General features: G+C 47.8%; 1 protein-coding gene across 7 annotated transcripts in view; it reads left to right on the forward strand.

The window, feature by feature from the left end:
• Positions 1 to 24,804, forward strand: part of NTRK3 (neurotrophic receptor tyrosine kinase 3) — a 464,920-nt gene that overhangs the window by 282,586 nt on the left and 157,530 nt on the right. The gene's annotated exons all lie outside the window — the stretch shown is intronic.

The following is a 24,804-nucleotide window of genomic DNA, read 5'->3' on the forward strand; positions in this document are numbered from 1 at the left end:
AAAAATCAACGTTTATTTCTCTCTTGTGAAAAGAAAGTCCGGATGTAAGCATTCCAAGGTTTTTATTTTAGTTCTGTGATCCTCAGGGTCCTTCTGTCTTGCTGCTCTGTTGTCTTTACTGTGTTGCTTTATGGGCCAGGTTGGTGGCTAGGGCTCCAGCCATCACATCAGCATTTAAGGGGCGAGAGGGAAGAGGGAGAATGGTCCTAATCCATTCTTTTTAAGGAGATTTCCTAGGACCCTGTGACCCATTGGTCAAATTCTGTCACATGCCCCCTAGCTGCAGGGGGGGCTGGGAAATGTAGTCGTTGGGTTGCAAAGACATATGCCCAGCCCCAAAATGGGGAGAAGGGGTAGGCAACTGTAAGTGCCAGAAACCGTGTCATATTTAGGCTATTTGCTGTGCAGAACACTTTGACCCGTATGTGGCATTTCTGTGCAGGTACTGTTATCATCACTCCCGTTTACCTTTGAGGGAATCTGGGGCTCAGACAGGAAACCGAGGTCACATGGTGAGGCGGGAGCAGAGCTGAGACTCCAGCCCAGCTCTGAGTGTCTCCAAAGACTACAGTCTTCCCCACCAGGCTCTCCTGCGTGACAGCCAACTCCGGGAAAGAGGTGTGGGTGTGGGGCCTCGAAGCCTTGGAACCCGCCCAGACTGTGTGATGTCGCTCTGGCAAGGACCTGCCCTCCTGCCAGGCACCAGCTGAAGAAGCAGGAAGTGAGGAGGACTGGCCTCGTGGGGGAGTGAGAATCAGCGGGGCCTGTCTTCTCCAGCCGGGCACACCGCCGTGGGTCTGCACTGCCGTCGCCTGCTCTGGGCTGCTTCTCTTAATTAATGTCAACTTGTCCTGACCCGTATGGGCACTGAAGGCAGCACCTTCAAGACGCTCTTAGCGGCCACAGGCTGCCCCTCGCCTCGTCTTGAGGAGGGGGACACGAGCATTGTGTGCCCCTTTGGACCATTGGCGGTCAAGAAGGAGTTCAGTCAGTAGTGTGAAGGAGGCCTCGGTAGGGCTCCCTTCTCAGAGCCCAGTGCGATCATTAGATATTCCAACGTGACTGTGCTATTTGACTATTTACCAGTACAGACTTCATGGTTAGGCAAAAGTTAAATGTATTCATTTATTTAATCTTTATTAAAGGCATCTGTAAGGACTTATTGATTCTTTTTTATTAGCTGAGGGAGGGGAAGCACACTTTCTTGGCAAACAAGTTATTACCCGATGCCAGCTTTGGAAGTTGCTAAACAAGGGGGTCTGTTTTTGAAATACGAGAAGAAATATTTAAACATAAAAATCGATGACGGTACATGAAAAACATTAAAATGGATGAGCAAATTAAAAACAAGTTACTTTTCTCTTAATGAAGATCGTTTTACATGTATTTTTTAAAAAGACCATAAAAGAAAGAGAAGAGAAGCGTTGGCAGCTTGTGGTCTGATAACAAGGCGCAAAACTCAGCCACCTGGAAATTCGGCAGAAGAAATACTGAGATGGCCTTCCAGCGGCTCCTTCCTTCCGCTCTCCGCCTCCACGCACACACAGCGGCCCGGTGGTCCCGGGGAAAGGACAGTAGGTCTCCCATTCCCGAGGGCTCGACCCCCAATGACATCACACGCAAGGCAAAGTACCCACTCTTCCCCGTGGCCACATGGACGTGCGTGGCCTGGCGTGGAGCTGCGTCTCCGCCCTCATGTCCTTCTTCCCTTCCCGCCAGTACCTTCCCGCCACCGCCCTGAGCTCCTCCTGACCACGCCGAGCACACCGTTCCCTCGGGGATTTGTCATGCATGGTTCCCTCTGCGTAGCCCCGATGGTCTCATGGCTCCCTCAGATGTCTGCTCAGATGTCACCTGCTCGGGGCTGCCCCCCCCCCCCCGCCCCCGGATCATACCCGGTCCCTTAGCCTGCTTCATATTTCTCCACAGCACTTAGCAGTCCCCCACAGCATGTTCTGTGTACTCTTTGCTCTGTGTCATTGGTCTCACCCCCTGGAACCAAGCTCAGTGAGGACAGATTTGGCCTCCTGTGTGGCCATTGCCGGGCGCCTGGTGGGCCCCCCGTTGGTATCTGCTGCCAACTCAGCCTGTGCTCCTCCCCATTTTATCATCTCATCCGGCCTCACAGTAACCCTGGGAAGTGGCCAGGGCAGACGTTATTGTCCCCACTGGGGAAACTGAGGCTGAGAGCATTCAGGTCAGCAGCTGGGCCAGCCTGAGACAAGACCCAGGGTCTCTGACCTCAGTAGCTGCTCAAGGACAGCTTGACTTTTGAGGCCACATCAGTACCTGATGGGAACTAAGCAGACTCTTGACTGGAAGGGCCAGATATTCTCCAGCACCTTCCAGAACGGGGCTCGGAGGAGAAAACAAACACCGTCAATATTTGTGCAACTGAACAGAACTTAAATTATTGTGATTCAGCCGGGGCGCAGGTCCCAGCTTGTCGCTTACACAGTTCCTTCAGTCTCTTTGAGCTTCAGTTTCCTCAACCCCACAGTAAGGACAGTGGTTGTACTTAACCTTTTGTAGGTAGGACTGTTGAGAGCACTCAGTGGGATGACGCATCACAGATGCTTAGCACGGGCCTGGCACATGGAACGTTTCAAAACTGGTGGCCACTTTTATTGCCATCACTGTTACCCCGCGGCCGTGGCCCTTGGATACTTCGGGAACGCTCAGACCTTGACCTTCAGTTGGGCTCCCACGTTCCATGGTAGTTGTAGAAGCAGCAGGAGGAAATCTTTGAAAGCACAGTCAAGTCGGCAAACCTCTCTAACAGACGTGCCGTCATTACACCACGGGAGACCAGAAGAGTTCTAGGGACAGATGTCCTGTACAGCGGTTGACCATTTACTGACAGAGGCTGAGCCCCGTTTATGGTGGCTGTGTGACCCTGTGAGCACAACTCCCCCCTGGCCTAGTTTGCTAGGATTCTTAACTATGTCATAACCAAGTACCACAGACTGGGCGACTTAACCAACAGAAGTCTCTCTGCAGTCCTGGAGACTGGAAGTCCAAGATCAAGGTGTCGGCTGGGTTGGTTCCTTCTGGGGCCTCTCTCCTTGGCTTGTACAGGGTTGTCTCCTCCCCTTGTCTTCACATGGTCCTCTCTCTGTGTAGGTCTGTGTCCCGATCTCCTCTTTTTCTTCTTTTTTAAAAAAATTTTAATTTATTTGTGTGTGTGTGTGTGAGATAGAGAGAGAGAGAGGGAGAGAGAGAATGTGTGAGCTGGGAGGTAGAGAGAGAGGGAGACACAGAATCCGAAGCAGGCTCCAGGCTCTGAGCTGTCAGCACAGAGCCCGATGTGGGGCTCAAACCCACAAATCAGGAGATCATGACATGAGCCGAAGTTGGACACTTAACCACCTGAGCCACCCAGGTGCCCCCTGATCTCCTCTTCTTATCAGGGCACAAGGCATATTGGATTAGTGCTGATCCTGATGACCTCATTTTAAGTTAATTACTTCTATAAAGTCCTTGTCTCCAAATACGGTCACAGTTTGAGGTGCTCGAGGTTAGGACGTCAGCATTTGAATTTGGAGGGACGCTATTCAGCCCATAACATCTGCTCTCCCCTCCTCCCTCCACCGTGATTCAGGGTGAAGGCAGCTCTCTCTGCGGACATGGTGGGTGTTCTGGAAAATGGGTGATGGCACCTTAACCACCATGTTCATTTGCCCATGTTGGTCGAGGTGCCCTGGGACGCTTGGCCAGAGTGTATGTATATGTGATTGGAGCTGTGGACAGCAGGAAATGGGCATGAGGCGTGTGCAGATGTGGGGTGTGCCCGGGCTGTGTGTTTATGGGTCTGGGGTACCATGTTCCAGTTTTGTGCCTGTAGCTCAGGGTTTACAGGGGATGGGAAGAGGGGAGCGACAACACAGAGAACATGGGACACGTATGCTCTTAACCAAGTGAAGTTCCCGGCTCTTGGGGCACAGAATCATTCTGTATTCTGGACTCTCATCTCCCAGCAGAGCCATCCTTGATCTATCTGAATTACAGATGAACTAGCACCGAGGGGATGCAGCATCCATTGAAATGAATAGCTTTCTAGGGGGAGGGCAGAGAGAGAGAGGGAGACACAGAATCAGAAGCAGACTCCAGGCTCTGGCTGTCAGCACAAAGCCTGACGTGGGGCTCGAACCCACAAACTGCGAGATCATGACTTGAGTCGAAGGCAGACGTTTAACCAACTGAGCCACCCAGGCGCCCCACTTTCTAGTTTATTAAAGGGCTTATTTTTGCTGCCGGTATCAGGCACTCGTCAAATTCTTGGAGTGGCGCAGGCCCCCCTCCTGCCCCCTGGCCTGTCGCTGCTAGGATGTTTTATCTTTTCCAGGAGAGCTCTAACGGGCCTCAGACAGAGAGCTGCCTGTGGCTGAAATAAAGGGGCCGCGTACCTCCTGCGGGCCGGCTGTGTCTCTTATAGATTAGCAATTAGCTTGCTGCTGCTGCTGAATGTCTGAATCTTTGGGGAGAAGCCAGGGTCCCATATTGCTTTCTGCTGGCTTGGAGGAGAATAAAATAGGGCACCTCACTGGCAACTAGACCCTTTGCTTATCATCATCCTGTACGTGATGACGTTGAGATTTCCAGAATCTGACACGTGGCTCTTGAGTTGCTCTCCTGAATGTGACCCCACTTCACTTTTCCAGCCATGTGGTTTTGGTCAGCTCAGAGGAGGGTAGAGTAGTTGGAGACTGTCTGAATATGCGGGAGGTTTTTTGCACTGTTAGCTGGGAGGTTCTTCTCCTAGGAATAAGCCCTGGGCTGTGGAGGAGGGTAATGGCGCTAGGGTAGGTTTGGGGCAGAAGTTTTGAAAAGTGGTAGCAGAGGTCTTCTCTCTGCCGTGCTAGGAGTCCTTCAGGACAGAAGAGAGGCTGCAAGATAGAGCTCCCCCTGTTTGACCTAAGATTTTGGATAACCTTTGACCTCTGGAAGAAAGCTACTCCGTTCCACTGAAGATACGAACCTAACGTGTGCCAAATACTTTTCGTATGTTAATTGATGTGACAACCCCGTGGGTTTGCTGGTCTTCTAACTACCGTTTTACAGATGAAGAAATTGAGAGAGAAGTTAATTCAGGTCTCGAAGGCCACACTCAACTAGGAAATGGAGAAGCCGGGATTTGAACCCAAGATCTAAGGGTCCTGTACTTACCTGCTGCACAGGACACTCCAGTTTGCCCCGTAGCTCAAAGCCACCTGAGTTCCTGCAGACCTGCCTCTGACCCTGTCAGAGTCCAAGCCCTGGGCTGTGCTCTCTGCCATCTGCTCCTGCCTTCTACCCGCCAGGGAGAGGGATGGGCTTGGAAAGCGTGTGAGATCTCACCCAGGGGGAGTGAGCTTTGTCACCCGTGGCTTCTGGGGTCCGAGCATCTGCTCAGCTATTCGTCTCTGGCTCTCCTCGTTCGTTGCAGGTGATTCACTGTGTCAGCCCCGTGCTGACAGCAGGCTTCTCCCAGCACATCATCAGAGGCGAAGGAAGGGCGAGACCAAAGGGGTCAGACCTTTTTCCCAGAAAGATAATGGCAGTGGGTTTCAGAATGGGTGGGGCAGTAGCCGCCCCAGGCATAAGCATGGGTCCAGCCCTGGCTTGCTGCAGGGTGGGGATCGGGGTGGTGGTAGCACCTTGCAGCCCCCGGGGCAGAGCTCAGTGCTAGGAGGACAGACCTGACCTACTAGGTGCTCTCTTGAACTTGTAGTTGACAGCCATATAGAAGCACCTCCGCCTTTCCTTGGAGGTCCCCAGAGGCTTCCTGTTCCTGCACCTTCCAGGACTGGCCAAGGAACCTGACTTACTGCCATTGGTCAGGACACATTTCTTTCTGCTCCTGATGACCACCTGAAGGAGTTTGTTGCTCAGGTGTAGGGCAGAAGCAGAAGGGACTTCGTCCCTACCCTGAGCCTGCCAGCCCTCTGTTTGAGGCTTCACGATGTGGAGACACTAGGGGAATGCCAGAAGGGGTTTTACCCACACCGTCTCCGAGATTTTCTAACCACGAGGAAGCTCGCTAAGGTTCTGTGGAAGTCAGCAATGAGTGAACTGCACATTTTGTGAAAACGCTGTCTCTGTCATATTTGAAATTTGTGTGAGATTATTTTAATTCTTAAAACAGGTTCCTTCCCAGCTCCAAATTATGATCTCATTCTCAAGCTGAAGCAGTGTGTTTGTTCCCAAGTGGAACCAAGGCCCCGAGGCACGTGATAAACTGTATAAGTATTGCCAACTATAGGTAGGATGTTTACTGTATTTACTTTTCTAAGTTTGGATCATGAACAACAACAGCAGAAAACACAGGAATTTTACCGTCTCCCTTCATCTGCACCCTCCTGCCCTAAATTTTTTTTTTTACTTATTATTAATATTTAAGAGCTATCACTCTGTATGAATCATTGGCTATAAAAAGACATAAATTTTGCTCTATTTCCATTTTCTACACATATTTCTTCAACTTCCTACCATATGATCGAGGTTCCACATTAAAAATACATATATATGAAAAGGGTCGGTGCTTATAATGCCTCCCCCCTCGTCTTCACTGATTTGTTCAGTTGAGAGCTCGGGGAAACCGAGCTTCCCCACCAGAAGCCAGGGGCCTGTCACTCTCCGTTTTTTTTTCTCTTCTGCCCATTTTCTCTCTGGTTTGATCACGAGCTGTGCCTTAACCTACATTCTGGGCATTCTGCCGCCGGGGCACCGTGCTTTGCCGTCGCAGCCTTCGCCAAAGTTTGGTTGTCTCCTTTTGGTGATGATGGGGGACATAAAACGTGACCCGCTTTCAATCCTGCCCTCCCTTCGTCATCAAGGCAGCCCGGATCCTAAGTCTGTTTCAGCTGCCAGGAGGGGAAAACGTGGAGCACACTTTGTGGCTGCCCCATTTAAGGTCTTCCTCCCCATCCTGGGCATTTTGCAGCATAGAATCAAGGGGGATAGGCCCGCAGCATGGTGCCGTGATGGCAGAAATCCTGACTTTTCACATTGGCTGGTTGATGGGGTGATCTCGGGAACTTTGCTGGGTTTTGGTTTGGTCACGGACTGGAAGGGCAGGAAACCGTTGCCCGCCTTCCTCACCTGTGTTGGAGGGTAACCGGGAACGGGAAGCAAATGAGCCAGTGAACTTGTAAATGCTGGGAATCCTAAGTGCTGTGTGCACGTAGGCAGGTGCTGTGATGGTGACGATGACCGTGATGTTTCTGAGGGTCATTGGTTTCGCGTGTCTTCTATTTCCAGGAAATATGTTATTTGGTTGTTCTTACAAAATTGCATTATTACGGTCTGAGCTTGAGCCCAGTCCAAAACCGGGAAGTGCTTTCTCTCCTAGAACTGCCACTGATGCGCCAGTGGCATTGGTTGGATGTGGTCACCAAGACGCCACATGTCCCCATCTGCCGACTCCTCCTGCTTTAATTTTTTAAGTGGCACAGACCTGTCTTCGTCTCTTTCCTATAGAGAGGTGGGGAGGGCTGAAAAGGATTGTTGGCACAGAGCATTGAGTTCATCTGCAGAATCCCGGGGGCTTGGGGTTCTACCGTGGGGGCCTGGGCTTTGTATTTATAGCCAGCATCTAAGCTCACAGGATACATTACACCCTCAGATACACCACCTCCCTCAGCCCTCTGCCACCTCACGGCTTTGTAAAGCACAGGAAGTGTTGGGCTGTGAAGTTAGACACATATGTGTTGAAATCAAAGCTCAGTTGATTTCCACCTGCTTGATGTGGGCAAGGGACTACATTTCTCTGAGCCTCAGTTTCCTCATCTGCAAAGTGGTGATATTAATAAGAGCTACCTACCTCATTGAACTGTGGGAACCCAGTGGAATTGTGCATGCAGAGAGCACAGTGTCTGGAACATAGTAAGCACTGCTGTATTTTCAGAAGCTAGGGGGAAATTCAGTGTATCCTAATGACCCAGGAGGAAATGGAGCCCCATGAGTATTCCGGCTGGATCCATGGGGTCGCCACCATAAGGGCACCTACCAAGTACTTTTCAGAACTCTAGAACTGAGATATGATGTACGTGCTATTTTGAATTATCTATTCAGTCAGTCATTGATCCATTTTAGCCATATTGGATGCCTGTCAATGCACTGATCCTTTTGTGGGATGTGGGCATGACTCCAACATGTCCCTGCTCTGCAGGGGCCTCCCTCAGGTAGGGCACCTAAGACCCCAGAACAGGCTTCGGGGCAAGGAGGACTGTGTCCCATGCTGGGGAGTGGGGTTGGATGCCAAGGAAGGAGGGGTTGGGCGGGTGTCTACAGCGGGGGCACGTAGGCCAGAACTCACAGAGGAAGAGGCTGTGAGCCAGGTCAGTAGGATATATAGAACACCATGCCTGGCTTACATTAAGTTCCCAACAAATGGTAGCTATTAATGTTATTATTTAATGCTTTGCTCACAACGGGCATTCAGTGTATTTTTTGGGATTGACTGACTGCCTAACTGGCAGTACAAACAAATGAGGCAGATTTTATTATTCCCATTTCTTTTTTCCCAGAGGGCCTCCAGCTTGTACTGAACTGGTGCTCCATCAGTCATGGAGCTAGAGCCCAAAATACTGCCTCGCACTGAGTTCTTAACCTTACTCCGCTCCCCTCCCCCGACGTGCCGAATGGCTGTCTACCTCTGCACGGAAGGGGGCAGGCCTTCCTTCTGTCAGCTTCCTGTAGCGTCAGATTAAATAATCAGTGCCTCTTTGTGGAGCGCGATCTCTGGGAAGAGATGTGAACGTCCAATTCTAAGAAGCAGTTCTGTTAATCACAGAATTTCTTCTCAATAAGCTATTCAGACATACTCCCAATACTTTGTAACTCTCTTAATAATAGCTAATATGTATTAAGCCCCTACCGTGTGCCAGGCACTGCGCTAAAGCATCTTCCAGACATTTCTTAATTTAAATATTGCAACAGTCTTAGAATCTGGAAAGGTAGGTGCTACTGTTTTCCCCATTATTCAAATGGAGACACTGAGGCACGGGAGAGGAAAAATAGCTTGCTCCGCTGAGACCCAGAGAGACTAGATTTGAATTTAGAGGGGCTCTCACCACAGTCCTTGTCCTTAACCAAGATGCCTAACGGCCTTAGTGTATGTTGAGAGTCAGACCCCTAGTTGGTTTGTGCTTGTCAAACTCAGGGTGAATTTCAGGCACCTGTGGTTACAGGTTTTAAAGACTGTTCCTGAAAAGCACCTTTTACGAGGATCTTATGTATCAGTCCCAGGAAGCTGCTCAAACCCCCCCTCCCTCCCCCCCCCCCCCACAGTGCTTCCACTGTTGACTGGATCTGAGGTCTCCTGCTCGTCTACCTCGTGGAACATCCACGTACTACCTGTGGGCCAGGCCATTTGGATCCATGGGATCCTAGCCCTCAAGACCACCCTACATGTAAATTAGCTTCCATCACTCACCGTCCGCCTTATGCTGCTGCATCGCTCTTTATGGCTCTCGTTACCATTTGACATGTGTTTATTGGTTTACTTATCTACATACCGTATGTTGACTCCCCCTGGAATGTTCACTCCACAAGACTAGGGCTTTGTGCTGTACACAGTTGTATTTCTCGTCCCTGGAACAGTACCGGGCACATAGTAGACTCTTAATAAATGTCAGATGTGGTGAATGGGCTTATTACTGAGTTGTACTGATGAGGAAAGCAGAGCTCAGAGAACAAAGTCATGCAGCTAATGAGGCCCCCACAGTTGTCACCTGATACCCTTGAGCCCCAAAGTAGCTTTAATTTCCAGCTCCTTATCGGTCAAATACCTGGAGTATGACAGGCCAGTGCTTCTGCTGCTGTGACACCTTGGCAGTCTTGTGTGCTGGCAACTTTTGGCACATACGTCCCCCTCCTTGCAGCCCCCCCACCCTAGCCCCATTACTCAAAGGCTTTTCACTTTCCCATCTCATTCTTCGTTGATTTATTAGCATAAGCCATTTTTAGCTCACTATTATAATGTATTAATTCCTCGTGATTACAATCAGCATTAATTACGCTTAACCTTACAGTATCATACAGTGCCTGGCTGGAGGGGGGGACTTCTGCCAGCAGGAGTCCGGATGCCCCTTCAAAAGACGCCCGTGGGCATTAACATGCTGAGTTGCAGCAGTGTGGTGTGCCTGCCCAAAGACTAGGGAAGGGGCTTTTAAGTCCCACAGATGTGCGTTCACACTGACATTTCCACTTTCTAGGTGTGTGTGCCCGCCCCCCTGAACCACGGTCCTGATTTTCACCGTGTCACTGGGGGATACAACATAGCACCCGTACTTATTCCTCCCTCGGCCACATGATGTGGGGTGAGGGATCCCCGCATCAAGTGCTGTGTACTTCCTGTCCTGTTCTTTCAGATGAACACCTGGAAATACTTACTATATCACTTCGTCTGCACCTTCCCCTTTATGTATGGAAGCTAGGGAACTATGTGCATCCATCCGGCAGTCTGTAACACTGCCCTTTAACATTTATTGAGTCCCGGCTAAATTCGTGATTAGCTGAAAAATCAGGTGAAAGTTCATGGAAGCCAAAAAGAGTCATTAGCCAGTCTGTCAGCGGAGGCCCTCTTTTCTACCTCCAACAAGGCTCATGTCTTATTTGCACCATTAAGTACTCTTTCTTTGATCAGACACGAGAAGCATTGGTTAACTGTAATTCCCTAGCATGGAATGGGAGACTTTCAGACATGCAAACACTGCCGTTAGTTGGTCGTGTTAAAATAAGAGGCTCTTGGGGCACCCAGGTGGTTCAGTCAGTTATGCATTTGACTCCTGATTTTCTCTCAGGTCGTGACCTCTCACTGCATAGGTTCAAGCCCTGTGTCAGGCTCCATGCTGGCAGCACGGAGCCTGCCTGGGATTCTCTCTTTCTCTCTCTCTGCCCCTCCCCTGCTTGCTCACACACACATGCGCATGCTCGCTCTCTCTCTCTCTCTCTCTCTCTCTCAAAATAAAAAGCTGTCGTATCAATAATTGGCACAGGGCTTAAAAGTGTGAACAACAAAGTTTTTGAGGTAACTCCCTGCCGCTTATTTTTGTTTTTACTTTATTAGTATTATTATTAACATTTACGGAGCACTATGCCACGTGGTTGACATAAATGCTTGCTTTAACCCTAACAACAGCCTGATGAGGCCGTGACTGGTGAGCCCAACTTTATTGATGAGGAAACAAATTCTTAGGGAGGTAAAGTGACCTGACTGATTTCATAGTAGTTAACAGAGAGCGGGAATATGCTTGTGACATGGACGTTCTCGTCATCATTGTGAGCGCTGTTGTCTTTTCTCAGTCAGGAGGAATAACGAGATGGTGTCGGAAACAGCTCCCCCACCCCCTTTTTAAAAGCCTTATTCTTGGCTTGCAGAGAGTGAGGCTCAGTAGAAAGGAGCAATAGCAGTGACAGGGAACCCTTGATCTTCAGATGGGCTGCAAGACTTTAGAGGAGGAAGTGACGAGGCGGGCAGGATGGGGAGGAAGGAGAGGGAGAGGCTAGTACAAGCAAGCGTTCGAGGTGGCGATGCAGTTGAGCTGGCTCCCAGTTTTCAAGTGCAGAATTTGACAGTCAAGGCTAGGGCACAGGTATGACAGGGATAGAAATGTACATTGTGCACTTGGGGAGTAACCTAAAAAGTCTTTTTATTCAACTGATGGTAGGAATGGCGGTTGGTAGATCATTAAGTAATGATGGGCTTTGAGCATCAAGATTACATTGTATGGGGCGCCTGGGTGGCTCAGTCGGTTAAGTGCCTGGCTTCGGCTCCGGTCATGATCTCGCGGTCTATGAGTTCAAGCCCCACGTCGGGCTCTGTGCTGACAGCCCAGAGCCTGGAGCCTGCTTCGGATTCTGTGTCTCCCTCTCTCTCTGCCACTCCCCCATTCATGCTCTGTCTCTCTTGCTCTCAAAAATAAACATAGAAAAAATTTTTAAAAAGATTAAATTGTACATGTTTGTAAATCAGGGCATACCTAAATAAAATTAGCGAGTGAATTTGAAGGAAATGCTGCCTACAGACCCAAGGTAAATGTCAAATATGCTCTCTTACTCTTCATATGGCTTTTTGAAGTTTTCTTAAAATGATAGATGGTGGCAGGTGTATGCGTACTGACCTTGGCAGGAGATGATCTTGGATTTGAATTCCAGCTTCACCATCTATAGCTGAAGGAGTATGGACAGGTTAATAAAATAGTTCTGAGTCTCTGTTTCTCTGTCCTTAAGATGGAGACATCATTGCAAGGTTGTAAGGGTTAAGTGACGCAATACCTATAAGTTGGGACAGTTCTTCGCCATAGTAGATACTCATCCAACAGTAGTTTGATTAACAAGAGACTACGGGAAAGCATAGTCCAGGGCATGGGATATAGAGGATTCCCCATAAAGAACATCTAGTTCGTGTGTGTGCGTGTGTGTGTGCATACATAACGTACATAATATCTATGGGTCACTCAGTCCACCTAGCAGAAACTTGAAAAAGACACGTGCCATATCTGAAATTGAAAACATTCCATGTATAGACCCTCTGTGAACCCAGGTCAAGATGGGAATGATACCTGGGCTTATTAGAAGTAACCATTTTAAAAGTAAATGCCACTTGCTAGCTTCAGGATTCCACTGTGGTGACTTGGAAGAGCATCTTGTTTGGGACTCGTGAGTTCCTCCCCGCTCTGAAAGGTGTTTTCCGGGCATGGGCTGCAACAACACATACCTTCAAATTCATGCCAACAGTAAGGAAGGACAGTGAATAAAGACCCTGATATTAACGCTTCTTTTAGTTCTCCTTGGAAGTTCTCTTGTTTACATTTATAATGTTTAACTGCAGTTGAGAAAAGAATTCTGCATTAAATTGACATCACGGAGACTTCCTGCCTTCAACAAAGATAACACATTAAACTCTCCCAGTAGATAGGTTTCTGAATCGTTGAGTATAAAGTACATCACGTTTGGGTCTGTGAGCATGAGGAGAACAATACCACGTGTGTGCCTAACAAAAGTTCTTTACTTTCTTAACAGTTCCCTAGAATCTTCTTCACCAGTCCCAGAGATGCTTCATCACTAATTCTGAACCATTTTTGATTAGCAGAGGCTTCTGACACGTCCAGTTTCTCTGCCCCAACTTCTCCTCCAGTTGGTTAATGACCTTAAAATACCCACATCTGTACTACTGTGCCTTTAAAGGGCCTGCTATTTAAAGGCACCTTGGGAGGAATCCCCTGATTCGCACATTTGCATATTAGGCCAATGTTCTCAGTGTGTTTGGGAAGTCAGCAGTTCCAGATAATATTGACAACCACCTCTTGGCCAGGATTGACATTATCCAGCCAAGGCTTCCTATATACTGATCTTTTCCGTCCATCATTTTGCTTTGCCTAACTGCCGAGGTTAGCGACAGGATCGGCTGATTAACACTGGTGTTCGCCAACCCCACAAACACACGCATATTCTGACACGGACGCTTGAAAAGAGGATGAATTTAAAATTCCATTACGAAACACTGTGGGGTTTTTAATAGAATGCTAACAAACAATATTGTTAGGCAATTAAAAAATAATAAAGCAACCTGCTTAAATAGCTGTAACCTCACAGGCTTGTAATTACACTGGCTGCCCTGGGAACGGACACTCAAGAGAACGAGGGGAAGTAAGCTGTTAACCGAGAGGATTTAAAATAGCCTAGGCTTACTACTGAGGGAGTGTGAGCATAACATCCTTGCATGTACTCACTTAGCAGGAGTCAGACTTGGCTTTTTTCTCTTCAGTCCCATCAGCATAGCCACTACATCCTTAGCTCCAGGGCTATTTCTGTGTATCTTCTGTCAAGCGCAGGAAAAAAAAAAACAACAAAAACCAACGAAACAAAAGCAATTTCTGCCTACCTTGCCAGGTGTGAAAAAAAAAAAAATCCTCTCATCCCTCTGTTGCCCTTGGTGCTGTTGGTATTTCATTTCCTCATCGTGCCACAGCGTAGCACGAGGTTACGGTTGACCTTATGTGAGACCGTGAAGCCCCAAAGAAATAACGTGACCGCTTCCTGATCGCACGCAGTTGTATTCACAGCAATGCCAGGGGTAAGAACCTGGATTGGAATTCAGGACCCTAGTGGCACCCATCTGTTGTTCTTACCTTCCATGACAAATCTGCTTCCCTGTTAGGACGGTTTGACTTTTTACAAGATCTTGATTTCCATTTTAATAATCCTAAGCCTTCCCTCGACTCTGCAAAGGAATTAAATTTAAATACGTAGCTTACATTTTATCTTGACATTTTCTTTAGAAGGCAGGAAAGAAAAAGGAAAACGGGGGCCAGATATTTAGTCTTCCCATCACGAGAGCAAGAGCCTCGCTTTCGCTGGAGCCCTTTGTTCGGATTCTCTCGGGAGAAGTGTAGGGCCAGAGGCTGCTTTGCAGGCCTCCAGGCTCTCTGGTTACCCCTGGAGACACCAGGAACACTCTGCATCCAGTATTCCAAATCTCTGTGGGAAAGGTACTAGTGTCAGCATTAAGTGATATGGCTTAAAGATAGTCTTGTCAGTCTAATTGATCTTGAGTCATTGCCTTTCCTGTCAGAGCTGTCTGTCTCCTTACCCATAATCCTCATCACTTTGATAGCCTGTCAGGAATATGGGACTTGGCCCAGCCTTGCCTTCATCCAATAACATTATGAAATTGATACTGACACTTCCATTGGCACTAATTTCTCTAAGAGATTGGAGCCAGAGGACAAGTGGTTTAGCTTCATGGCAGTTAAGCTTTCCAAGTAGATCAAGATGGCCTGAGATTGATTGACCTATACCCCGAGGAAAGGGGGTTGGGGGAGAAGGGAGGAGAGGAAGAAGAGGGAAGGGAAAATCATTGGCTGCATCATCATCATCAAGTGGTATTTATTGACCGCCCAAGAAGGACACTGTCTTATATGGATATTTAGAAGATACATGCCAGCCCCTCCAAAGATTGCTTCATGGGGAATTTAGAAAATTATGGAAGCATGTTGGCTACACTGCCTACTTCTGGTATTGCCCCTTTGTGCCTAGAGTCCAAAACAGCAATTGATTCTACCCATGACTCTCTTTTCTCCACCCTCCACTTCCATACCCAGGAGGCCTAAGTTATTTTCTATTAGGGTGCCTGTCATTTTTCATCCAAAGCAATCCTGGGGCAACAGGCATAAACAAGAAGTACTCTAGGAAAGTGATGTTTGGTCACCCTCCTTTTAATAATTTCAAAAGAAGCATATGTAAACTGAACGAAGAGATACTTGGACGAGTTTTACTTCCTTACCTGAATCTCCTTTAGGTTAATGGATTCATGAGGAAACCAGGTTTTGAAGAGGGGGTTCCATGAAAATGAGAAGTTCTTATGAATTGGTAGGTTTAATAACGTTACCTGCTCTGGAAATCAGAATGAGAATAATACCTCAAAAGCGATTGCAGGAAGTCACAAAGTTGGAGAAGAATACACATTTTTAGATTAGGTGGTTAAGTCTTAGGATTTTTTTCCTTTGTGCCAGTCTGGCTCATATGTCCATCTTTAGAAAAATAAACAACTCCCTCACTACTACTAGAATCTCCCTTATCTCCGTCCACCTTACTACCTCTTTGTGGGGTATTTGGTTTGGGGGTTTAATATCCTCAGTGTATTATACTTAAGTATATTATATATATAACCCATGGAGTAATTTCGTGAGAATTTACTCACCCCATGGAGAAGGGGTGAAACTGTAAAGAAATGCAGACCGTTAAGTCTTCTTACACACCTGTCGGATGAGCAATAAACTGGTGTTACTGTGTGTGTGAGTTCACGTGTATTCTTGCTTAGGAGTGCGTCTGTGTGAGCACGCGTGGCATTTGCGGCACGTTTGTGACCGTCTGTTGGGGAGCGTGCCTGTGACATCATTGCCTTGCTGCCTGTGACTCCAGGGGCTTCTTAGAGACTTGCTAAGTGCTGGCCTGGCCAGGGGAGCCTCTGCCCCAGGATGGGGGCTGGTGTGCAAACAGGAACGGGTACTACAGTATATAAAGCGTGCCGTACAAGGGAAGAGATCACAGAGCCGATACGATATTATTTGGATTGATTCTGGTATTGTCTTTATGCTTTCACGTGCTGGAAATCAGTCGACCCTCTGCCCCCTTCTCTGTTCCTGCTGTAGCACTGTTCGAATGAAATGCTTGTGTCACCTTTACAGCTTGTCTGTGAAAGGGGTGCGTGAGCCAAGGGATTAATAGGGGTTGCCGAGGCTCTTGCCCAACCGCTGCCCAGGTGTGTGGGGAGCAGAGGCAATGACCAAGGTTCAAGGTACCTTACAGGTGAGGTGACAGCCACCAAGTAAGCAGAGATAATGTCTGTGTTTGCTGGGATGAAAGGTGATGGACCTCCAGGCTAGAGTGTTTGCTGGGTGGGGTCCTTCTGAGGCTGACTTCCTCTCTGTCTCCTGCCCTGGCTCAGTGTCTCTCCCTTGTGCTGTCATACTGCTCTGGGCACACCTGTAACGTAATCCTCGCCACATCCTCTCTTGGTTTATCGTATGTCCCACCTGTAGACCTGCCGGCCTCTTCATGACCGGGGATGTGTCTTCTCTCCCTCCCTAGTCTCTAGCTCACAGCCCAGCACGCGAGACAGTATTTGATGAGCGTGTGGGTGAGAAGGCCGATTTGAAAGGTGTGGCATGAACCAGGAACTAAAATATGAGGGTCTCTTTTTGAGGGTTTTGGAGTGGGCTTAGTGCTGCAGTTCCTGGGAAGTTGCCCTCGGAAGGTTAAATGCCTGTAGAGTGCATTCCTCGTTCACCCCAGCTAGTTTTCTCACCATCCCTTATGCCTGCCACTGCCTGGGGCTGAGGTGGGAGACCTGTGTTGGGGGTTGAATTGTGTCCTGCAGAAAGATAGGCTGATGTCTTGACACCTGATACTTGTGCAGTGACCTTATTTGGAAATAGTCTTTGCAGGTGTGATCATGATGTACATTTATTTTTTTAATTTTTTATTTTTTTGGGGGGAACAAAATGGCAGAATTTATTGGTGTTTACTGTACACACCTTCCAAAATACAAGGCTAGGTATACACAGGCAGGCATTGCAGCACTGTTTAAGAAGCAAAAATATTCTGAATATTCATCAAGGGGAAAGTGGGTAAATTACATTTATAGGTCATGATGTACATTTAGATGTGATACTGGAGTAGAGTGGCCCTTAATCCAAGTTGACTAATGGCCTCAATAAAAATGGAAGAGACAGACACACACACACACATACACACGCACACACACACACACGCACACATCAAGGCCACATGACCAGGGAGAGTGATGCATCCATACACCAAGGAATGCTCAGGGGCTGCTGACCCCCAACAGAAGCTCAGAACAGGCAAGGAAGCATTCTGCTTGGAATCTCAGAGGGAGCATGGCCATGCTGACACTTGGATCTCGGACTTCTCACCTCCAGAACTGTCAGAGATTACATTTCCATTGTTTCAAGCCACTGAGCTTGTGGTATTTTGGTACAGCAGTGAAAGGAACCTAATATGCTTTGGGAGGCAGTGCCTACCGATATCTGGGACAGCTCTCAGACAATGCATTATTTGAAGTTAGAGAGAGAGAGAGAGAGAGAGAGAGAGAGAGAGGAAGGAGCAGAGAGAGAGGGAGGGAGAGAATCCCAAGCAGGTATTTATTTATTTTGAGAGAGAGGGAGACAGTGTGGAATGAGCAGAGAGGGAGGGAGGGAGGGAGAATCCCAAGCAGGCTCTGCACTGTTAGCACAGAGCCCGATGTGGGTTCAGACTCACGAGCAGTGAGATCTTGACCTGAGCCTAAATCACGAGTTGGATGCTCAACCAACTGAGCCACCCAAGCACCATCGCAATGTATGTTTTCTTTTTTTTTTTTAATTTTTTTAATGTTTATTTATTTTTGAGACAGAGACAGAGCATGAATGGGGGAGGGTCAGGAGAGGGAGACACAGAATCTGAAACGGGCTCCAGGCTCTGAGCCATCAGCACAGAGCCCGACGCGGGGCTCGAACTCACGGACCGCGAGATCGTGACCTGAGCCGAAGTCGGCCGCCACCCAGGCGCCCCCGCAATGTATGTTTTCTAATAGCCTGCTGTATTAAAGGCATTTTATTAGGGTCTCAGAAGAATTCAAAGATCTACAGGATAGGATTCTTGACCATTAGGGTTTTATGATCTAGAGACTTCAGGAGCTAAGGAGCTTGAATTTGGGATGAATGAGGAGATCAGTGTTGACCCCAGGAGAGTCTGACCAGACAAGTTCAAATGTAGGGATCAAATATAGATAGAATTTTCTCATAGTTTTTCAAGGACATGGTGTTTCTCGTGAACATTATAACACAAGCTAATGGCATAACTAATTTCCAAAGGGAAATGTCATAGGACCACTCTGTGACTTATCTATGTTGGTACCCTTGCCATGGATGCCAGGTAGAGGGTTGCTGTTACAGGGCTCTGAGACCTGGACATACAGTCCTTTTGGAGACAACACTTGCCTTGACAGAGAGCTGGGCCTGGGTGATGTTCAACCAAGGTGGGCAGGGGCCAACCCCCGGTCGAGTGAGCAGTGGGTGAGAGACCACAGAAAGGCCAGGAAACCCACCCACAACAGCCCATCACCTCTACAAGGACAGGGCGTATTGTGAGACAGTGCAGGGTGTGGGACCCTCAGCAGATGATGTTGAGGGCCTGCTGAACTCTGTGGATACCACCAGAGAACCCTGGTTTCTCACCTTGAGACTGCAGAGAAAACTGGGCATGTCTTGACGGGCCCTGTTGTCCCTTCCAAGGACGATCACAAGAATCTGCCTTCTGTGGGACAGTTTTTGCTGGACGTTGATGGGGCTGACTTTGGGCCTTGCACTTCCTTTCCTGAGGCACACTTTCCCTTTGTCTGGGTTTATCATGTGTGGTAGCCCTGTGGTTTAGAAGTCACTCCTTGTCACTTTGAAATCATAGGTAAGGGATTCAGAGCCAAACTCCTGAAATCCCCAAACAACTTCCACAGAGATCCATTTGGTGGGGAGTCCTCACAGCTCCCAGAAATGCCATTTTGGGTCTTACTCCCAGATAGAGAACCACCCTTTACTTTTCTAGAGGAAGTAAGTTTGATGTGAACTCAAAAGAGCACTGGACTAGGAGTCAGAAGAGCTGGAGTCAGAGTTCTCCCCTGACTCTGTGGTTGGTCAGTTTAACAGCTCTGTGTCTCCAGTTCTTCATCTGTGAAATAGGGGGTGTTGAGTATCTCAGGGAGTTGCTGTGGTGATTAAGTGAGTTCATGGAGAGGAAATTGCCTTGTGAGTGATAATGAGTCATACAGAAATGAGGGGCTCCCATTGATATTAGATTATGGGTTTTAATGCACACAATCATGGGACCCTCCTGTCTTTTTTTTGTTGTTGAGGTACAATTGACACATAACACTGTATTAATTTCTGGTGTGGAACGTAATGATCGGATATTTGTATACACTGTGAAATGATCACCACAGTAAGCCTAGTTAACATCTGTCATGGGTCCCCCATTCTAAAGGTTCTGTGATCTCATTCCTCTCCCTATTTGAGGCATCTAGGAGGCCTTGTATCTTCCCAGTGAACATTTTCTAATAAGGAGAGAAATATCTTTTTAGTCTGTCATAAGGTAATGGGCTCTTTGTCAAGCCCAGGGGGAGCTGGGTACGAACACAGGATTCCCAAGGCTTGGGGTTGAGTTTACAAGCTCAGAATGGCCTGGAAGAATCGTTAGACTTCCATCCATAAATTTGACTTCATTTCAGTGTCTGAGATTTAGGGGTCTTGTTGTTCTGAAGTGTTTTCATTGTGGACCTCACCAATTTGAGGCCATGTCAATTACGCACCGTGAGGATATAGGGGAGTGATGAACAGTTGGGGCTCTGCAGTCTTACTGGTCCATTTAGAATCACGATGCTGTCACTCACTAGCTGTGTGTCTTGGGCAGACCCCTTGACTGCTTGGACTCTGCTTGCAGGACCCACCTTATGCAGCCACCGTGAGCACTGAATGAGATCATATAACACGAAGCCCAGGACAGTGCCTGGTGGTCAGTCAGTGCTCATCAAGCATTAGCTATTCTGGGGAAAGAAGCCCGGTGTTCCGCAGGTGACAGATGCTGTGGCATTTCTCCACATGTACTCAGAAGCATTATGAGGAGGGTTTCCTTCAGGCATACCCTGGGTGAGCTGTTGCCTGCAAAGGAGTGTGTGAGGCCCGTGCAGCTGTTGAGAGGCCCTCCGGGAAGCCCCCCATCAGCCAGCACCTGCAGGGCCTCTGTCTCTCCTGACCTTTCATCCACAGGGCAACCCTTGGGGTTTTAGGTACTGCATTTCCCACCCGTGAACGAGGTAAACTCAGAGGCATATGGGCTTTAGCTCATACAAATTTGGCCTGTCACTCTCTTGGTCATGGTGTTGAACTAAGATGTTGCAGATTACGCAAAATAGTTCCCTTAGTGGAAAAAGTGATGTGAGTGTGGGAAGGGTGTGGAGACATCGGTGATCCCACATGCCAGCACCTGGTACAACATGCTCACAATGTACGATGTCTCCTTCCATTCGCCAAAAGTCCCCACGAGGCTGGGGGAAGAGCTCCGCATAATTCTTTGGGGGGAGGTGAGTGCCCCTATTTTGGGGTACACTGGCTAGTCCAAGTACAGTGGCTAAAGATGACTTGAGGAATGCTGAGACTTGAGCTGTAAGCTTTTTGTGGGGCCTTGGACCGAAGCACCAGCATTTTGTATTCCAGTTGTCTTACATATGCAACTGGGAGGTAATTATTCGCTTCCTGTTTATGCCTGGAATGTTCTGAAATGCTGTCTGTATAGTCTTTGGAGAAAGCTGATGATGTTTGCCTTCCCTCTAGGATGCATATTTCCTTGTTCTCGGGTCCCTTGCTGCCTGCCATTCTTCTGCCTGGATCTCCTACACAGGAGTTGTTCCTTCTAACCACAACGTGGTGCACAGGTTCCGGGTCTAAAGTCCTCTGGAAATGTCATAAGCTCCACTCCTAAATGAAGCCAGATTTCTTACAGATGGCTTCTCGATGGAATAAAGATTGGGAATGGGAGGGAGATTGTGCTTGATCCATTATCACTTGTCCCAGTGTCAGAAAAACAATCCTAGAGGGTCAGGCAGCATGGTGCCACAAAATGAGCCCAAACTGTGAAGTCAGATAGATGTGGGTTTGTCTACCATTTATTAACTCTGTGACCTTGGACAAGGTCAAGCTCCTTGAGCTTCAGGTTCCTCAGTGGCATCCCTTGGATGACAGGATCTACCCCCAGGGTTGTGATGATTAACTGAGGTGAGGGAAGCCACTGTTCTTAGTTTCAGTCCTGCTTCTCTTTCCTTAAATGTGTGCCCTTGGGCTGTTTGATCAGAGGCATCATTTTCAATCACCGATGAGAACCCCCAAGCTAGGGAAGCTAGGAGGCATGAACAGTACCTTTGGTTCCTATAAGAGGCTGGGAGGGAATTCAAGCCAGAGAATGGAGCTTATCTTTTGGGAAATGATTCAGGAAGGGGCACCAAGAAGTGAGGAGGGCATGGCTTTTTGGGCAGCCTAGAGGGCCTGTGAGTCCCTGAGGTCATGGGGGCTACGTCTGTCTGGAAGCTGGAGGAGACAGAGAGGGGAGGGAACACAGGAGCTGGCCCAGGAACAGACATTTGGTGACTTGTCTCCAGGTACGCTCTTGGGCACAGCCCGTGTTCACTTGGCCTCTGTCCCACATCTGCCAATAAAAATTAAAGAAATTGATTTTCTTTTGTTTGCCTCTGAGGACTAGGCTCTTTTTTATGAGACAGTAAATGGAATCCCTCTCTGAGCGTGGCTGGGTTTTTAATTGTGTTTGTTGTGCTCTCACTTTATTCCATTTTATGAGTTCCTGCTCCCAGATTTGTTGATGCGAAGCTCTCACTCACCAGGGACACATCAATATTTGATTTTTATCAGTAGGAAAAGGTTGAGGTTTTTAAAAAATCATTTTCTTAATTCAAAGGTTGGCTTGTTTGCTTCATTCTGACACATTGAAAACATGAGACCCATTCAGGGTTGTTTTCTTTTACTTCCCAAGTCAGATATGTGGTGGGGGAGTCTCTTCCAACAGTGGAGGTCATGGTCTGGCTCCATGTGGAACCAGATTAGATTAGATTAGATTAGATTAGAGCTCAGTTTTGGGACAGAGAGCTGGGAGGAGACATTTTAAAAGGAATTACATCATTGAGGATGAAAGGAGCATCCTTTGCATGGGATACTTTTGTAAAGATTTGTTGAAGATGTTGTGAAGGAAAACATTCAAGTAACATTGTTAAATGTGGGGATGGTTTCATTTCTGTATTAGTCAGCATGAACTAGGTTATGCTGTGGTAACAAACAGCACCCCTGTCAATCTCAATGGTTTTGTGCGACAAAGCCGTATTTCTTACTTATGCCACACATGCGCCTGGTGTTGGCTGCAGACACTTCTCCAGACAAGTGTCTGCCTCACCCAGGGGCAGGAGTGGCCCGAGGCTCTGCCTCATGCTTCCACACTTGCCAAGGCAGGAAAAAGAGAAGGTGGCAGGTCACACACTGGATCTTAAAGCCTCCATGGGGAAGTGATGCATGTCACTTCTGCTCACTTTTCATTAGCCAAAGAAAGCGATGGGGCAGCACCTAACTTGAAGGGGTACAGAAAACTGCCCTCCTGCCAGCACCTAGAAACACTTGGTGAACAGCTCTCATAACAATCACTGTTGTAAGAGGGTTTTCTGAATTGGTGAGATTGCCTCCACCTTGGAAGTGAGTACAAAGATAAATGAAGGAATGTAGAAATGGATCCTGGGCCTGGGATTTTATAGTTGAGCCATAAATTTGGCCTTGACTGCCCAGAGTTATTTTATATGAGTTTGTACTGCCTTGAAGATATTTGGTGATCTATTTTTCGATTCCTTGGTTCAGATGTCCCAGCTTCTTTATATGGCCTCATGTATTTATACCAAGGTCTGCTTGCAAAAAATATTTCATGTCAGCAATACTATTGAGAACATGGGTAGTTGGGTGGGAAGAGGAAGAACTTTGGAGATGAACAAGCATAGATTCAGATACAGGCTCCATCATTTCCTACACAGGCAATTTTTGGAAAGTGAATTATTAAGCTTACTTGGGGATCCGTGTTCTAGTTGGTCAGATGGGAGTAACAGTATATTTTGAGGGTCAGATGAAAAGAGAATAATTGTCACGATTACATCCTTGGGACTCTGAGTCATTCCTTTGGAAATTGGAGGAGAACCACTTTTGCATATTGGCTGAGCAAATGCCATTGTGTTGAATTGGTGGCTGGCTTTTCTTGGGGACGGTCTTCTGAGAATTGTTAATGCTTTGAAAGTTAGGGAGTTGGTGGAACAGAAAGATTTTAGTGACAAGGGCAGGACATTGGTGAAGTGATTCCAAAGAAGTCTTCCCCCTGATGAAAGGGGAAGTGAGCATTTATGTGTTAGCACATTACCAGGGACACTGTTGCTTTTCCCTGGCTCATTTTGTGCATCGTCCCCCCATATCCTTTATCACTAAGGACCCTGACTCCTCAGAGCTCCTGCAGGATGCCTTTTCCCTGCAGACCTCATGGCAACTTGGCACCCCCCAGTTCCTCTGCGATGGGGCCTCCACTCACCTGTGTCAGAGTTCACTGTACCACAGTGAAATTCCGTCTCATGTTTTCATCAGAGACCTTTGCTTTCTGGGGGAACCCAACCCCATATTGGAATCAACCACTTAATGAAAATCTGAGCTACTCCATTTTGGCCCCCTTATTTTTTCCCACTGAAGGAGCGGAAAATGAAAGAGAAAGACGCTGTAAGGACAGCTCGGACCATCCTGCTGGGCACGACACCTGCCTGGGCCATCAAGCTTTCTCTAATTATCCAGTGGTTCTATTATGGCATGGTTGGAAGCACAAAACCCACTATAGATCTAAAAGAAAAAGAAAGGAGGCACTAGTTTGGGGGAAAAATTATGTGATGGGAATGTCTGAGCAGACCTGTATTCCCTCCTGGCTCTCTCTCAAAAGCTGGAACTTTTGAGACAGCCTGCAAGCCTGTCTCTCTTCCTTTTTGTTAGTGCGGCATAACAAAATAATTGTGTGCTGCATTAGGATTAGTGCAGCAGAGAGGCCTGTCACAGGTACTAGACAGGTGTGTGTGTGTGTGTGTGTGTGTGTGTGTGTGTGTGTGTTGGGAGACTTTGGAAGACAGCAAGCTTGACTCCTCCTCCTGACCTGCCGTAGTCTTTGGTGGCTTCAGGAAAACGGGGCTCCCTGGACAGATGAGATTCCCCCCCCATTACTCGCTCTCCTTTATGTCCGCATACATTGTTCTCTGCGGTTATTAAGGGGAGAAGAAATGCTTTTTCCGCCCAGGGGCCCCAGGTCTGTGGGTTTTCCCCTGAGGCAAGTGATGTGAAAAGTGGCCAGAGCTGGTGAGAGAAATCAGCTCCTAGAATGAATGCAGGTGCCCCGTCAGTGGACCTCAACCTGGGGCAGTTCTGTCATCGTGCGGGGTGTCGGGAAATATATTGTGTGTTGGGTGGGGAGACTGGCTTTCTTAACATTTATTTTTTTTAAACACTTTTTTTTTTAATGTTTTCATTTATTTTTGAGAGAGGCAGTGTGTGAACAGAGAAGGGACAGAGAGAAAGAGAGAGAGAGAGAGAGAGAGAGAAACAGAATCTGAAAGAGGCTCCAGGCTCTGAACTGTCAGCATAGAGCCCACTGTGGGGCTTGAACTCGGGAACTGCGAGATCATGACCTGAGCCAAAGTTG

The sequence above is a fragment of the Acinonyx jubatus genome, chromosome B3 (assembly GCF_027475565.1).
Source record: "Acinonyx jubatus isolate Ajub_Pintada_27869175 chromosome B3, VMU_Ajub_asm_v1.0, whole genome shotgun sequence".
NCBI classification, from domain to species: Eukaryota; Metazoa; Chordata; class Mammalia; order Carnivora; family Felidae; genus Acinonyx; species Acinonyx jubatus.